This window comes from Mobula hypostoma, chromosome 29, assembly GCF_963921235.1.
Source record: "Mobula hypostoma chromosome 29, sMobHyp1.1, whole genome shotgun sequence".
Taxonomy (NCBI): domain Eukaryota; kingdom Metazoa; phylum Chordata; class Chondrichthyes; order Myliobatiformes; family Myliobatidae; genus Mobula; species Mobula hypostoma.
In genome coordinates, this window is record NC_086125.1 from 27,503,432 (window position 1) to 27,521,249 (window position 17,818).

Consider the following 17,818-nt stretch of genomic DNA (forward strand, 5'->3'; position numbering starts at 1 on the left):
ATAAAATGACAAGGGGAATAGATAAGGTAGTCGGTGTCTGTTTCCCATCGCAGGGAGATAAAAAACAAACGATATAGGTTTCAAGTGAGAGGAAGGAATTTAAATGGATTTGAGGGGAAAGATGGTGTGGACTTGTATAGTAATAGAGTCATAGAGCACCACAGCACAGAAATAGGCTTTTCGGCCTATCTAGTCCATGCTGAGCTACTAATCTGCCTAGTCCCATTGACCCACACCTGACCATAGCTCTCCATAGCCCTCATCCATGTACTTACCCAAACATCTCTTAAATGTTGAAATCAAACTTGCATCCATTACTTCCACTGGCAGCTTGTTCCACACTTGCACTGCTCTCTGAGTAAAGAGAGTGTTCCCCTTAAACAGTTCACCTTTCACCCTTAAAGTATGACCTCTCCATCCAGTCTCACCAAACTTCAGTGAAAAAATCCTGCTTGCATTAACCCTATCTAAACCCCTCATAATTTTGTACACCTCTATCAAGAATCCTCTCACACCTCTACACTCTAGGAAATATAGCCCTAACCTATTCAACCTTTCCCTGTAACTCAGCTCCTCAAGTCCTGGCAACATCCTTGTAAATTTCCTCCGTTCTTTTCAGTCTTATTGATACCTTTCCTGTAGGTAGATGACCAGACTGCACATAATATTCCGAATTTGGTCTCACTGACATCCTATACATCTTCAACATAATATCCCGACTCCTGTACTTAATACTTTGATTTATGAAGGCCAATGTTCCTAAAGCTCTCGCTATAATATTATCTAGCTGTGATGCCACTTTCAAGGAATTATGGATCCATATTCCTGGATCCCTACTGCATTCCTCAGTGTCCTACCATTCACTGTGTAAGACGGTATGCTGATCTACCTGCTGTCATGCTCTAACTTTCTAAGACTATTTGACACTTTAATACAACGTAGGAGGAGGCCATTCATTCTATTCGGTCTATACCGGCAATCAAAGGAAGAGGAAGATAATTGAAGGAGGCTGAGAGGTGCTGTATATAGGATAGATAGTGAGTGTTTCCAGTGACAATGATGCCCAAAACTAGTAGATATACAGTGGCAGGCAAAAGTTTGGACACCCCTGGTCAAAATTTCTGTTACTGTGAATAGCTAAGCGAGTAAAAGATGAACTGATTTCCAAAAGGTATAAAATTAAAGATGACACATTTCTTTAATATTTCAAGCAAGAAAACTTTTTTATTTCCATCTTTTACAGTTTCAAAATAACAAAAAAGGAAAAGGGCCCAAAGCAAAAGTCTGGGTACCCTGCATGGCAGTACTTAGTAACACCTTCTTTGGCAAGTATCATAGCTTGTAAATACTTTCTGTAGCCAGCCAAGAGTCTTTCATTTCTTATTTGGGGGATTTTTGCCCACTCTTCCTTGCAAAAGTCTTCTAGTTCTGTGAGATTCTTGGGCCATCTTGCACGCACTGCTCTTTTGAGGTCTATCTTTTCATGAAATTCTGCACCCCTTTTTCTCCAAACATACCTTTGCTCATTGCGGCCAAAAAGTTCTATTTTAACTTCATCAGTCCAGAGGACTTGTTTCTGAAATGCATCAGGCTTGTTTAGATGTTCCTTTGAACATTTTGAATAGAACTTTTTGGCTGCAATAAACAAAGATACGTTTGAAGAAAACAAAGGGGTGCAGAATTTCATGAAAAGAACCCCTCTCCAACTGTTAAGCACGGGGGTGGATTGATCATGCTTTGGGCTTGTGTTGCAGCCAGTGGCACGGGGAACATTTCACTGGTAGAGGGAAGAATGAATTCAATTAAATACCAGCAAATTCTGGAAGCAAACATCACACCGCCTGTAAAAAAGCTGAAGATGAAAAGAGAATGGCTTCTACAACAGGATAATGATCCTAAACACACCTCAAAATCCACAATGGATTACCTCAAGAGGTGCAAGCTGAAGGTTTTGCCATGGCCCTCACAGTCCCCCGACCTAAACATCATCGAGAATCTGTGGATAGATCTCAAAAGAGCAGTGTGTGCAAGACGGCCCAAGAACCTCACAGAACTAGAAGCATTATGCAAGGAAGAATGGGCTAAAGTCCCCCAAACAAGAATTGAAAGACTCTTAGCTGGCTACAGTAAGCGTTTACAAGCTGTGATACTTGCTAAAGGGGGTGTTACTAAGTACTTCCATGCAGGGTGCCCAAACCTTTGCTTTGGGCCCTTTTCCTTTTTTCTTATTTTGAAACTGTAAAAGATGGAAATAAAAAAATTTTCTTGTTTAAAATATTAAAGAAATGTGTCATCTTTAACTTCATATCTTTTAGAAATCAGTTCATCTTTTACTCGCTTAGCTATTCACAGTAACAGAAATTTTGACCAGGGTGCCCAAAATTTTGCATGCCACTGTAAGAGTATGGTGAGAGAAAGGGGATCTGAGAGATAAATTTTTGACACAGAAAGGATCAAGGAGCAACTTTATTACATATTAGGAATTTGCTGTTGTGTGTTGGTGCGACATACAATATTTAGTAATTATAAAGATTGAAGATGTACACTTAGTGGCAACTTTATTTGGTACACATGTACACCTGCTCCTTAATGCAAATATCTAATCAGCCAGTCTTGTGGCAGCAACTCAATGCATAGGAGCATGCAGACATGGTTAAGAGGTTCAGTTGTTGTTCAGGTCAAACATCAGAATGAAGAAGAAATGTGATCTAAATTACTTTGACTGTGGAATTATTTTTGGTGCCAGACAGGATGGTTTGGGTATCTCAGAAAATGCTGATCTCCTGGGATTTTCACGCTTAGCTGCCTCTAGAGTTTACAGAGCATGATACGTGAAACAAAAAAAACTATATAGTGATTGGCAGAACTGTGGGCAAAAACAACTTGTTAATGAGAGAGTTAGTCCTGACGAAGGGTCTCGGCCTGAAACGTCGACTGCGCCTCTTCCTATAGATGCTGCTTGGCCTGCTGCGTTCACCAGCAACTTTGATGTATGTTGTTAATGAGAGAGATCAGAGGAGAATGGCCAGACTGGTTCAAGCTGATAGGAAGGTGACAGTAACTCAAATAATCTTGTGTTACAACAGTGCTGCGCAGAAGAGCATCTCTGAATGCACAACATTTCAAAACTTGAAGTGGATGGGCTACAGCAGCAGATCAGTAGACAGGTTCCACTCCTGTGGCCACTTTACATACACTCCTGTACCTAATAAAATGGCCACTGAATGTATCTAAAATTTAAGTTAAAAGTTCAGATATGGAAAAAATGTACATACATAAATACATAAATTTCAGCTTGTATTTACAATGCAAACATCACATTGGATTAGCCTAACCAGTGGTGTGCCTCAGGGATCTGTTCTGGGACCCCTACTCTTTGCGATTTTTAAAAATGACCTGGATGAGGAAGTGGAGGGATGGGTTAGTAAATTTGCTGATGACAGAAAGGTTGGGGGTGTTGTGGATAGTGTGGAGGGCTGTCAGAGGTTACAGCGGGACATTGATAGGATGCAAAACTGGGCTGAGAAGTGGCAGATGGAGTTCAACCCAAATAAGTGTGAGGTAGTTCATTTTGGAAGGTCAAATATGATGGCAGAATATAGCATTAATGGTAAGATTCTTGGCAGTGTGGAAGATCAGAGGGATCTTGGAGTCAGAGTCCATAGGACACTCAAAGCTGCTACGTAGGCTGACTCTGTGGTTAAGAAGACATACAGTGCATTGATTTTCATTAATTGTGGGATTGCACTTAAGAGCCGAGAGGTAATGTTGCAGCTATATAGGACCCTGATCAGACTCCGCTTGGAGTGCTGTGCTCAGTTCTGGTGTCCTCACTACAGGAAGGATGTGGAAACCATAGAAAGGGTGCAGAGGAGATTTACAAGGATGTTGCCTGGATTGGGGAGCATGCCTTATGAGAATAGGTTGAGTGAACTCGGCCTTTTCTCCTTGGAGCAATGGAGGATGAGAGGTGACCTGATAGAGGTGTACAAGATAATGAGAAGCATTGATCTTGTGGATAGTCAGAGGCTCTTTCCCAGGGCTGAAATGGCTAGCATGAGAGGGCACAGTTTTAAGGTGCTTGGAAGCAGGTATAGAGGAAATGGCAGAGGTAAGTTTTTCACACAGGAAGTGTTGAGTGTGTGGAATGGGCTGCCGGCAGCAGTGGTGGAGGCGGAAATTATAGAGTCTTTTAAGAATCTCCTGGATGGATACATGGAGCATAGAAATATAGAGGGCTATGGGTAAGCCTAGGTAGTTCTAAGGTAAGGACTTGTTCAATACAGCTTTGTGGGCCACAGGGCCTGTATTGTGCTGTAGGGTTTCTATGTTTCTATGGTTTTATTGCATTCGCCTTCTTCAGACCCGACTCCACCTGGAGGTTAACCTTCAGGGTATCTTGAACAAGGACTCCCAAGTCCCTTTACATCTCTGCATTTTGAATTCTCTCCCCATCTAAATAATGGTCTGCTTGTTTATTTCTTCCAATAAAGTCCATGACCATACACTTTCCAACATTGTATTTCATTTGCCACTTCTTTGCCCATTCCCCTAAACAATCTAAGTCTTTCTGCAGGCTCTCTGTTTGCTCAACACTACCTGCTCCTCCACCTATCTTTGTATCATCAGCAAATTTAGTAACAAATCCATTAATACCATGGACCAAATCATTGACATACCTCGTAAAAAGCAGCGGTCCCAACACCGATCCCTGTGGAACTCTACTGGTAACTGGCAGCCAGCCAGAAAAGGATCCCTTTATTCCCACTCTCTGTTTTCTGCCGATCAACCAATGCTCCACCCATGCTAGTAACTTCTGTGTAATTCCATGGACTCTTAACTTGCTAAGCAGCCTCATGTGCGTCACCTTGTCAAAGGCCTTCGGAAAGTCCAAGTACACCATGTCTACTGCATCTCCTTTGACTATCCTGCTTGTAATTTCCTCAAAGAATTGCAGCAGGTTAGTCAGGCAGGATTTTCCTTTCAGGAAACCACGTTGGCTTTGATCTATCTTGTCATGTGCCTCCAGGCACTCCATAATCTCATCCCTAATAATCGATTCCAACAATTTCCCAACCACTGATGTCAGGCTAACAGGTCTATAGTTTCCTTTCTTCTGCTTCCCACCCTTCTTAAATAGCATAGTAACATCTGCAATTTTCCAGTTATCTGGTACAATGCCAGAATCTATGGATTCCTGAAAGATCATCGTTAATGCCTCCGCAATCTCTCCAGCTACTTCCTTCAGAACCCAAGGGTGCATTCCATCAGTTCCAGGAGATTTATCCACCTTCAGACCATTAACCTTCCTGAGCACCTTCTCAGTCGTAATTTTCACTACCGAAATTTCACTTCCCTGAAACTCTTGAATGTCCGGTATACTGCAGATGTCTTCCACTTGAAGACTGATGCAAAATTCACATTCAGTTTCTCTGCCATCTCTGCATCTCTCATTGCAATATCTCCAGTGTCATTTTGTATTGGTCTTATATCTACCCTCAACTCTCTTTCACCCTTTATAAACTTTATAAAAGCTTTTAGTATCTTCTTTAATATTAGTGGCTAGCTTCCTTTCATAATCCATCTTTTCCTTCCTAATGACCTTCTTAGTTTCCTTCTGCAAGTTTTTAAAAGCTTCCCAATCCTTTATCTTCCCACTAGTTCTGGCTTCTTTGTATGCCCTCTCTTTTGCTTTTACTTTGGCTCTGACTTCACTTGTCAGCCACAGTCATGTCCTTCTTCCCTTTGAAAATTTCTTCTTATTTGGAATATATCTGTCTTGCACTTCCTTCATTTTTCATAGAAACTCCAGCCATTGCTGCTCTGCTGTCCTTCCTGTAAATGTCCTTTTCCAGTCAACCTCGGCCAGTTCCCTTCTCATGCCATTGTAATTTCCTTTATTCCACTGAAATACTGACACATTGGATTTTATTTTTTTCCCTCTCAAATTTCAACGTGAACTCAATCATATTGTGATCACAGTTCCCTAAGGTTTCCTTAAACTTAAGCTCTCTTATCACCTCTGGATCATTGCACTACACCCAATCCAGCACAGCTGATCCCCTAGAGGGCTCAACAACAAGCTGTTCTAAAAAGCCATCCCTTAGACATTCTACAAATTCTCTCCCTTAAGGTCCAGTGCTGACCTGATTTTCCCAATCCACTTTCATGTTAAAATCCCCAACGATTATCATGACATTGCCCTTCTGACACACCTTTTCTATCTCCTGCTGTAATTTGTAATCCACATCCTGGCTGCTGTCTGGAGACCTGTATACAACTGCCATTAGGGTCCTTTTACCCTTGCCATTTCTTAATATTATTTCTTATACACAGAGCCACACCACCCCCTTTGCCTACTAACCTATCTTTCCGATACACCGTATATCCTTGGATGTTCAGCTCCCAATGGCAGCCATCCTTTAACCAAGTTTCAGAGATGGCCACAACATGATATTTGCCAATCTGTAGCTGAATTTCAAGATCGTCCATTTTATTTCTTATGCTGCATGCATTCAAATATAACACTTTCAGTCCAGTATTTGTAGCTTTCTGTTTTAACTGCTCCACACCTCTATTGCTCTGTAACTCATCCCACTGGCTGTGATTAAGCCTCATCTCCTTCCTGTTCTTTCTATAATCTCTGTTGCATGCTATCTGTGATTCTCCTACTTAGAGTGTAGGAGAAGGAAGGGAGATTTGGTAAAGATACAAAAAATTATTAAGTGTATGGATAAGAAGGTTGGGAGCTTCTTGGTATTAAGGGAATCAATTGATTTAGGGATGGTGCAAAAAATTGAGCTTCCGCGATCAGCCATGACCTAAAAGCAGAGGTTGATAGAACCCTGTTCTGTAATGGTGTCAAAGGCTACGGGGAGAAGGCAGGAGAATGTGTTTGACAGGGACAATAAATCAGCCATGTTGTAATGACAGAGCAGACTCAATGGGCCAATGTTTTATGCTATTATGAATTCAAGTTCTCCAGTCACTCGGCTGCAATGAAGCCTCATATCCACGATCAATGCGCAGAGCTAGTTGCCACTACAGTAATTTGACCAGCATTCTACCATACTCCATATTACGTGAGACGTAGATTAGTTCCATTTGTCACATGTACATCGAAACATACAGCGAAATGCATTGTTAGCATCAAATCCAATCAGTGAGGATGTGCTGGGGGCAGCCAGCAAGGGTCACCACGCTTCTGGCGCCAATGTAGCATGCCCGAAACTTGCTAACCCTGACCGGTACAGCTTTGGAATGTGGGAGGAAGCTGGAGCATCTGGAGGAAACCCACACCGTCACAGGGAGAATATACAAACTCCCTACGGACAGTGAACCCCGATCTTATTGCTGGTGTTGTGAAGCATTGTGGCAGGAGTTGTCCATCAGACCCTCCAAACCTGCTCCAGGATTCATCAAGGTCATGGTAGGTCTCCTCTGCTGCATTTTTAGTATAATAAGTCTATTAGTCATTGAGTATAAGACTAAGAAAGCGAGGTAACAGCCACATAGAAATTTAATTAGGCTGCACATGGAATACCGTGTGCAATTCTGCTAGCCCCATTACAGGAAGGATGCGGAGACTTTGGAAAGGGTGCAGAAGGGGTTCACCAGGATGTTGCCTGGATTAGAGGCCATGTGATATAAGGAGAGGTTGGACTGAACTTGGATCACTTTCCCTGGAGTGGTGGAGGCTGAGGAGATACCTGACAGATGTATATAAAATTATAAGTGGTGTAGGTAGGACAGACAATGGGGATCTTATTCACATAGTTGTAATGTCCAATGCCAGACGGCATGCATTTGAGGTGAAAGGGGATGTGTGAGGCCAGTGTTTTATACAGAGAGTGGTGGATGCCTGGTGGTTTCCTTAAAGTTGCTCCAACCAAAGGTGGTACTGGGGATGAGCTCACACTAACTATTAAATGCTCCTCATCTCTGAAACTTTAGACAAGTAGTCAGAAGATTCTGTGGACATGAAAGAGACACATGGATGGCATGTTGCCTCCCAGGTGCCATGGTCAGGGACATCTTGCACTGGACCCCCGGCATTCTAAAAGGGGAGTGTGAGCAGCCAGTAGTCTTGGTTCATACTGGCACCAATGACATAGGTGGGGAAAGGGAAGAAATCTAAAGAGCGAATTTAGGGAGTTAGGTAGAAAGCTGAAAAGCAGGACCTGGGGTTGTATACACTGGAATTTAGAAGGATGAGAGGGGATCTGATTGAAACATATAAGATTATTAAGGGATTGGTCGCACTAGAGGCAGGAAACATGTTCCCGATGTTGGGGGAGTCCAGGACCAGAGGCCACAGTTTAAGAATAAGGGGTAGACAATTTAGAAAGGAGCTGAGGAAAAACTTCTTCACACAGAGGGTTGTGGATCTGTGGAATGCTCTGCCTCAGAAGGCAGTGGAGGCCAGTTCTCTGGATTCTTTCAAGAAAGAGTTAGATAGAGCTCTAATAGAAAGCGGAGTGAAGGGATATGGGGAGAAGGCAGGAACAGGGTACTGATTGTGGATGATCAGCCATGATCAGTGAATGGTGGTGCTGACTCAAAGGGCTGACTGGCCTACTCCTGCACCTATTGTCTATTGTCTATTGACCTCTAGCACAGTAACCTTTTGATTGCTGCTTGTGCCTTCAGCCAGTGAGAGTAAGAATAGGATGATTTGGCAGATGAGTGAACGCTGAGGCACTGAAGTGGAGGATTTCTGGATCATTAGGATCTCTTCTAGGGAAGCATGACCTGTACAAAAGGGATGGGTTACACCTGAACTTGAGGGGACCAATATCTTTGTGGGCAGGTATGCTAGAGCTATTGAGGAGGCTTTAAACTAATTTAGCAGGGGGATAGGAACCAGAGTGATGGGCCTGAGGATGTGGTAATTGATATACATCTAGATGCAGTGTGTAGTGAGACTGTCAGGAGGGACAAACAGATGATAGGGCAAAATTGTAGCCAGTGGGATGAGTTGCAGTGTAACATGGGAACAAATTCAAAATGGGTGATGGAGGTGCTGTGTTTGAAAGCACGTAGTGTACAGAATATGGAAGATGATTTTTTAACTCAATTAAAGGTTAGTAGGTATGATGTGGGTATCACTGAGCTGTGACCGAAAGAAGATCATAGATGGGAGCTTAACATTCAAGGATACACATTGTATCAAAAGCACAGGCAGGTAGGGAGAGGGGAGTGTGGTGGCTCTGTTGGTAAAAAACTGAAATCAAATCCTTAGAAAGAAATCATAGGGTTGGAAAATTTAGAATCCATATGAGTAGAGGTAAGAAACTGAAAGGGTAAAAAGATCCTGATGGGAGTTATATATGGGACTTTGAACAGTAGTCAGGACGTGGGCTACAAATTACTCAAACCCTCGGTGAGATGGGGAGTTGTCTATCCCAGCATGTGAAGACAGACTCCGGCGGATTGAGTGGACAAGACCAATGGAAGGTCCAACGGTCAAGAAGGCGGTCTCTGCAAGCGTCGTGGAACATGTAGAGCAGGACAAGACACAGAAGACGTCCTGGTTATCCACTGTGCCTTGTCCCATCTCCAGCCGTCTAGACTCTGTCTTGCCACTGGATCCAGATGGGAATTGGGAAGAGAGAGTGAGGCTGACGCTACGCAACTCTCCCTCACTTAAATCCAAATCACGTGCTAGTCTTGACACCATCATAATGGTGTCGAGGTCCTCATCGACGTCAACGATGGACGAACAACCAACCACAAATTACAATGTGCGATAGAATCCACATGTCAAATGGGCAATGTTATATAGACACTGAGATTTCAATATGCAAGTAGATTGGTGCTAAATCTCAAAAGAGAGAATTTGTAGAAAGACTGCAACATGTTTTTTTAGAACAGCTTATGGTTCAGCCCAGTTGCAGAAAGACTATACCTATACTTTATACTTCATACTTCTGGAGTGGGTGTTAGTAATAAGTCAGATTTGATTAGGGAGCTTAAGGAAAAGGAACCCTTAGGAGTCAGTGATCATAGTATGATAGAATTCACCTTGCATTTTGAGAGGGAGAAACTAAATCAGGTGTATTAGTATTACACTGGAGTAAAGGGAATTACAGGGGCATGAGAGAAGAGCTGCCCAAAGTTGATTAGAAGGGGAAACTAGCAGGGATGATGGCAGAGCAGCATTGGATGGAGTTTCTTGGAAAAATTTGGAAGGCACAGGATAGATACTACACAATGAAGAAAAAATAGTCTAAAGGCAGACATAACCATGGCTGAAAAGAGATGTAAAAAAAGGAACGTAAAAGCAAAGGGAGGACATATAATAGAGCAAAAATTAGTGGAAGTTAGACCATTGGGAAGCTTTTAAAAACCACAGATTGCAACTAAGGAAGCCATAAGGAGGGAAAAGGTGAAATATGAAGGTAAGCCAGCCAATAATATTAAAGAGGAGACCAAATGTTTTTCACATATATAAAGTGTAAAAGAGACATGAGAGTAGATTTCAGACCACTGGAGAATGACATTAGAGAGGTAGTAATGGCAAATGGCTGACAAACTAAATGGGTATTTTGCATCTGTCATCATTGTGGAAGACATAAATTTGAGTGTGTCAGGGTGCAAAAGTGAGTACAATTGCTATTACTATGGAGAAGGGTGTTGGGAAGCTAAAAAGTCTGAAGATAGATAAGTCACCTGGACCAGATGGACCACAGCCTTGGGTTCTGAAAGAGGTAGCTGAAAAGATTGTGGATACATTAGTAGTGATCTTTGAAGAATCAGTAGATTCTGGAATGGTTGTGGAGGACTGGAAAATAGCAAATGTCACATCACTCTTCAAGAAAAAGGGGAGGAGAAGAAAGGAGATTTTAGGCCACTTACCCTGACCTCAGTGGTTGGAAGATGTTGGAGTTGACTGTTCTAGATGAGGTATCAGGTACTTGGAGGCACTTCATAAAATATGCCAAAGAAATGTGGTTTCCTTAGGTGAATATATTTTATTGACCTCACGAAAGCCTTCGACACTGTCTGCCGACAAGGCCTGTGGAGGATCATGTCAAAGTTTGGCTGCCCCGCCAGGTTCATTCAGATGGTACGTCAGTTCCATGATAACATGATGGCCAGATTGCTGGACGGCGGAGAATCCTCTGAGGCGTTCCCAGTCACCAATGGCGTCAAACAGGGCTGTGTGCTCGCACCCACACTGTTCAGCATGATGTTTACTGCCACGCTGAATGGTGTCTTCCAGGACAGTGATGCTGGAATCAGCCTCAAGTACAGAGTGGATGGGAAGCTCTTCAACCGGAGGAGACTTCAAGCTATTGCCAAAGTGAAGGAGACTGTTCTGAGAGACTTCCTCTTTGCCGATGACTGCGCCCTGTATGCTGGCTCGGAGACAGAGATGCAAGTCAATATGGACAAATTCTCCACGGCTTGTGACAACTTTGGACTCACCATCAATATCAAAAAGACCAAAGTCATGCACCAGCCTGCTCCTCATGCACCGTACACAGAACCGAAAGTCACAATCAAAGGACAGAAACTACAGGCAGTGGACCAGTTTTCTTACCTTGGCATCACCCCCTCCCGAGCAGTGACTATAGATACAGAAGTTAACTGCAGAATAGTGAAGGCATGTTCTGCTTTCGGTAGACTGCTCTCCACGGTATGGGAACGTCGAGGAATCAGTCCAGCAACAAAACTGAAGGTCTACAGGGCCGTGGTACTCACTACCCTCCTGTATGCCTGAGAAACGTGGACTGTGTATGTCGAAGGCATGCAAGACAGCTCAACCATTTCCACATGACTTGTCTTTGCAGAATATTAGGCATCAGTTGGCAAGACAAAGTACCAGACACTGAAGTTCTCTCCAGAGCAAGTCTACCATCAGTCCACTCACTGCTGATGAGAGGACAGACCCGGTGGGCAGGTCATGTCATCCGCATGCTGGACGAGCATATACCCAAGCAGCTCCTTCTTGGGGAACTCTCTGCTGGAAGATGCTCGCATGGAGGGCAGAAGAAACCTTACAAAGACACACTAAAGGCCTCCCTGAAGTCATTTGACATAGACATGACCTCTTGGGAAATGCTGGAACAAAACCGCTCTACCTGGTGCGGCCTCATCCATAAGGGCTGTCAGGGTTACGAAGCAAGGCGCATTGCTGAAACACAACATAAGCGCGAGCTGCGCAAGTCCAGAGCCACCAGCGCAACAACTGCAGTGGCTACACGTGTGTCCCCAACATGTGCCAGGACATTCCATGCCCGAATTGGCCTGACCAGTCATTTTCGGACACACCGCATCCAGTCTCAAAGTGACTAATGGTGTCGAGGTATTCATCGACGATGACGGACGAACCACAATATTGCTTGACAAATATGTTGGAATTCTTTGAGGAAATAACAAATAGGGTAGAAGTCAGTGGATGTTACTTACTGGGATTTTCAGAAGGTCTTTGACAATGAGCCCCAAATGAGGCTGCTAAACAAGATAAGACCACATGGATAGAAGATTGGCTGATTGGCAGAAGGCAAAGAGTGGGAATAAAGGGGTCTATTCTGGTTGGTTCTGCAGGGGTAGGTATTGGGACCACTTCTTTATATGTTATACGTCAATGATTTGGGTGATGGAATTGGTGGCTTTGTGGGCACACTTGCAGACGATACGAAGGTAGGTGGAGGGGAGGTAGGGTTGAGGAAGCAGGGAGGCTGCAGAAAGACTGCGACAGATCAGGAAAATGGGCAAAGAAGTGGCAGAGAGAATATAGTGTTGAGAAGTATACGGTCATGCACTTTAATAGAAGGAACAAAAGCATAGACTATTTTCTAAATATACAGAAAATTCAAAAAATCTGAGGTGCAAAAGGTCATGGGAGTCCTCGTATAGGATTCCCTAAAGCAGGGGTCCCCAACCTGGGGTCGTCGCATCCCTTGCTTAATGGTATTGGTCGATGGTATAAAAAACATTGGGAACTTCTACCCTAACAGTTAACTCACAGGTTGTCGATGCTGAGGAAGGCAAATGCAATGTCAGCACTCGTTTCGAGAGGACTGGAATATAAAAGCAAGGATGTAATGCTGAGGCTTTATAAGACTCTGGTGAGGCCTCACTTGGAATATTGTGGAGAGTCTTGCACTCCTTATCTAAGAAAGGATGTGCTGACCTTGGAGGGGATTCAAAGGAGGTTCATGACAATGACTCTGGGAATGAAAAGGTTATTATATGTGAAGCATTTGATGGCTCTGGGCTTGTACTAGCTGAAGTTTAGATGAATGAGGGGAAATCCCATTGAAGCCTTTTGAATGTTGAAAGGAAAAGAGAGAGTGAATGTGGAGAGGATGTTTCCTATAGTGGGGGAGTCTAGAATCAGAGGGTAGAGCCTCAAAAGAGAGGGACGTCCATTTACAACAAAGATGAGGAAGTATTTCTTTATCCAGAGGATGGGGACTCTTGTGGAATTTGTTTCTATAGGCAGCTGCGGAGGCTAGGTCATTGAGTGCATTTAGGTAGAGATTGATAAGTTCTTGATTAGTCATGGTATGAAAGGCTACAAAGACAAGGCAGGAGAAAGGGGTTTAGAGGGTAAGTAGGTCAGTCATGATGAAATGGTGGAGCAGACTCGATGGACCAAATGGAGTAATTCTGCTCCTATCTCTTATGGTATAATGGTCTTATAACAAAACCCAGCTCCTGATCTTCATGTTTGGCTTAACCACTAAGCCCGGCAGAAGCATTTCTACTGACAGGACAAGGAGCAAAGGAGGGTTACTGGCACCTTAAATCCAGTCACTTCAGGCAGATGGGGCTCATCAGCCGTAGTTGGCAGCTCATCCAGGAGAAGGAAACTGATTTCAGACCTCTGCAGCCTTGCAGTTCTACCCACTCATGAAGAAGGCTTTGGGAATAAACCTTGAGGAAAAGTCTGGAGCTGGAATCCCTAAGGTAGCCTTGCATTGAGTTCAGCACTGAAAGGCAATTCCTGCGACGCTGCTTTGGATTCATCAGCTGCGTGGAGAGGGGGAGTCTGCTGCATGGGCAACAGCTTGGTCTCCATATTGTACTGCCCTGGCTTGTGTACTGCCTTGCATATTATGTAGATAGCTGAGAGGCAACAACCATGGTCGGCCACGATCTTTGAAGGACCTTAGTGGATGCCTGGAATTTGCTTGCAGGAATGAGAGAGACTATAAGAGCATAAGATAAAGGAGCATAAATTAGGACATTTGGCCCATTGAGTCTGTGCCACTGTTCGATCATGTCTGATCTATTTTCCCCCTTCAACTCCATTCATATGACTTCTCCCCGTAACCTTTCACACCCTGATTAATCAAGAACCTATCGATCTCTGCCTTAAATGCACCCAATGACCCTGGCTTCCACAGCTGCCTGTGGCAATGAATTCCTCAGAGTCACCACCCTCTGGCTAAAGAAATTCCTCGTCATCTCTGTTTTAAAGGGATGTTCTTGTGTTCTGAGGCTGTCCCCTCTGAGCCTGGACTCTACCACTATTGGAAACATCCTCGCAATGTCCGCTCTAACTAGGCCTTCCAATATTTGCTTGGTTTCATGCAGAGAGTAAGGGGATAGGGACATTGTGCAGGCAAAAGGGATTGGGTACCATTAGCTTAATTAGATTGGTGCAACTTTGTGGGCCGATTGGCCTGTTTCTGTGCTGTACTGTTCTAAATTTTGGTCCCTGCCTTGATATAAATCTACAGTGAGGAAGGCACTGCATACTACAATAGGAGTAGTCTTTCAGCCCGAAGGCTTGTTCCCTTTCTGACTCAGATAGCCCGAAATAGTGTCCCAGCAGAAGCAGAAAGCAGCTCGGTAGTTTTAGACCTTCCGCAGAGTGCTCGGAATCTGTGATGGTGAATCATAGCGAGGAGGTGTAGAGGAAGGCACGGTTAGAGAGTGCATTACTCATCACAGTCCTGGCTCTATATCATGAGCTCAACTTAGCTTGAAGGACAAGCATGCTACCAGAGAACATTAGCTTTCCATTCCTTCTTTCAACACACTCGTTCTACCCGTACCTGTGCTGAGAGCAGAAGCAGTGGGTAATCACTTCTTGCAGCTGGTCGCAATGCAGTTCGTATTTACTTGATATTCACACACATACTCGCAGAGAGGTTATTATAACTTGCTGAGGTACAGAGGAGGTCTGTGCATACTGCAGTCAGTTACTGAGTGGGTTTCTCATAATGGGCAATTACCTGGCATTGAGGATAGTTCTGTGGCTTAGAGGCTGCTGTGGGAACTGCTGGCTCTTCCGCAGATGGGACAATCCTGCTTAGATATTTGCATAAATTCAGCATGACACCAAGATCTTTGACAAACTTCTATTGTCCGGAAGTGTAGAGAAGACTCAGTACAAGAACAGAGCAGTGAAGACAATTCAGCGATGAACAATACCTTTAATAATAGACTGCGAAAATAACAAGCCACAAGGAGCCACAAATGAGAGAGTGCAGATGCTAAACATCACAGGCACAATGTAACTGAAGGCTAGGAGCAACTGGTTGAGGTTGGCTGGTTTGACAAGTGAGCAAGGACTGTGGCTGAGAGCTGGGTTTAGATAGGCTGTAAATGATGAGATGAAATGAGCGGCTGGCGATTCCAGTTAGTTGGGTGCAGACAGGGAGATGCTTGCCTGTACAGGCCTGACATCTATAGATGCTCAGTGGAGAGTATCGTAAGTGGTTGCATCACAGCCTGGTATAGAAACGCCAATGCTAGGGGACAGAAAAGACTACAGAAAGTGGTGGATTCAGGCCATTCCATCGCAGGCCAAGCCCTCCCCACCATTGAATGCATTTACATGGGATATTGCCACAAGAAAGCAGCACCATCTTCAAAGACTACCACCATGCCCTCTTCTACCTACTACCAGCCAGCAGAAAGTACAGAAGCCTTAGGTTCCACATGACTAGGTTCAGGAATCGTTATTACCCTACAACCATCAGGATCCTGAACTGGCGTGGGTAATGTCAGTCACCACAACTCTGAGCTGATTCCGCAACCTAAAGGCTCGTTTTCAAGGTTCTTAGTATTACATAGAAACATAGAAAATAGGTGCAGGAGTAGGCCATTCGGCCCTTCGAGCCTGCACCGCCATTTATTATGATCATGGCTGATCATCCAACTCAGAACCCAGCCTTCCCTCCATACCCCCTGACCCCTGTAGCCACAAGGGCCATATCTAACTTCCTTTTAAACATAGCTAATGAACTGGCCTCAACAGTTTGCTGTGGCAGAGAATTCCACAGATTCACCACTCTCTGTGTGAAGAAGTTTTTCCTAATCTCGGTCCTAAAAGGCTTCCCCTCTATCCTCAAACTGTGACCCCTCGTTCTGGACCTCCCCAACATCGGGAACAATCTTCCCGCATCTAGCCTGTCCAATCCCTTTAGGATCTTATACGTTTCAATCAGATCCCCCCTCAATCTTCTAAATTCCAACGAGTACAAGCCCAGTTCATCCAGTCTTTCTTCATATGAAAGACCTGCCATCCCAGGAATCAATCTGGTGAACCTTCTTTGTACTCCCTCTATGGCAAAGATGTCTTTCCTCAGATTAGGGGACCAAAACTGCACACAATACTCCAGGTGTGGTCTCACCAAGGCCTTGTACAACTGCAGTAGTACCTCCCTGCTCCTGTACTCGAATCCTCTCGCTATAAATGCCAGCATACCGTTCGCCTTTTTCACCGCCTGCTGTACCTGCACAAAGTGTCTTTTTAAGCACATTGCTTGCTTGTTAGTCTTTGTTTATGTGTAGTTTTTCTCAAATTTAAGTGATCAGAGTGGCCGGTGTTGCTGTACTGAGGTAATGATTGGGGTTGTGCTGGTTGGTTTGAGAACCAAATGATTAAGAGGAAGTAGCCATTGCTGAAACAAGCAGCTTTTGAGCGTTCTTCCTGTGATTAGATTACGAGGACACTCAGTCCTCTTTTATTGTCATTTAGAAATGCATACATGCATTAAGGAATCCAATGAAGGATTGAGTAACCACCACAATGTTTCTCCGGAGTGATATCATAGAAAACAGGACAAACCAAAGACTAGCACTGACAGAACCACATAATTATAACATATAGTTACAGCAGTGCAAAGCAATACCATAATTTGATAAAGAACAGACCATAGGCACAGTAAAAAAAAGTCTCAAAGTCCCAAGTCCCCGATAGCAGGCAGCAAAAGGGAGAAACTCCCTGCCATAAACCTCCAGGCACCGTCAACTTGCCGCTACTTTGGAAGCAGCCGACCCCAGCCGACCCTGAGTCCATCCGTCCAAAAACTCAGAGCTTCCGACCAGCCTCTCCGATACAGCCTCCTGAGCGCCATCCTCTGCCGAGCGCCTTTGACCTCTTCCTGGCCGCTGAAACACGCAAAGCCGAGGATTTCGGGGCCTTCAGCTCCAGAGATTCCGGTTACCACACAGTCATAGCGGCAGCAAAGCAGACATTTCAGAAGTTTTCCAGATGTTCCACTGTGCTGTCACGTCTGTCTCCATCAAATCAGAATTGTGCACGGTCCCCTACTTGACAGAAAACAGATATTCATCACCGAAGTGGCCGTGCGCCACCATCTTTTCCCTTCTGGGATTGTCTGGGTAGTCCAGTTTCCTCCCACATCCCAATGACACAGAAGTTGGTAGGTTAATTTTCTGCTGAAAATTGCCCTATTGTGTGGATGAGGGGTAGAACTGGGGGTGGGGGCATAATGGGAATGTGGGAAGAATAAAATAGGATTGATATGACTGGGTGTTTTGGCAAAGACATGGTTTCATTGCTGTGTAATTGTGAATCAAAATAAGTATGGAATGTAGAACCCAGGAC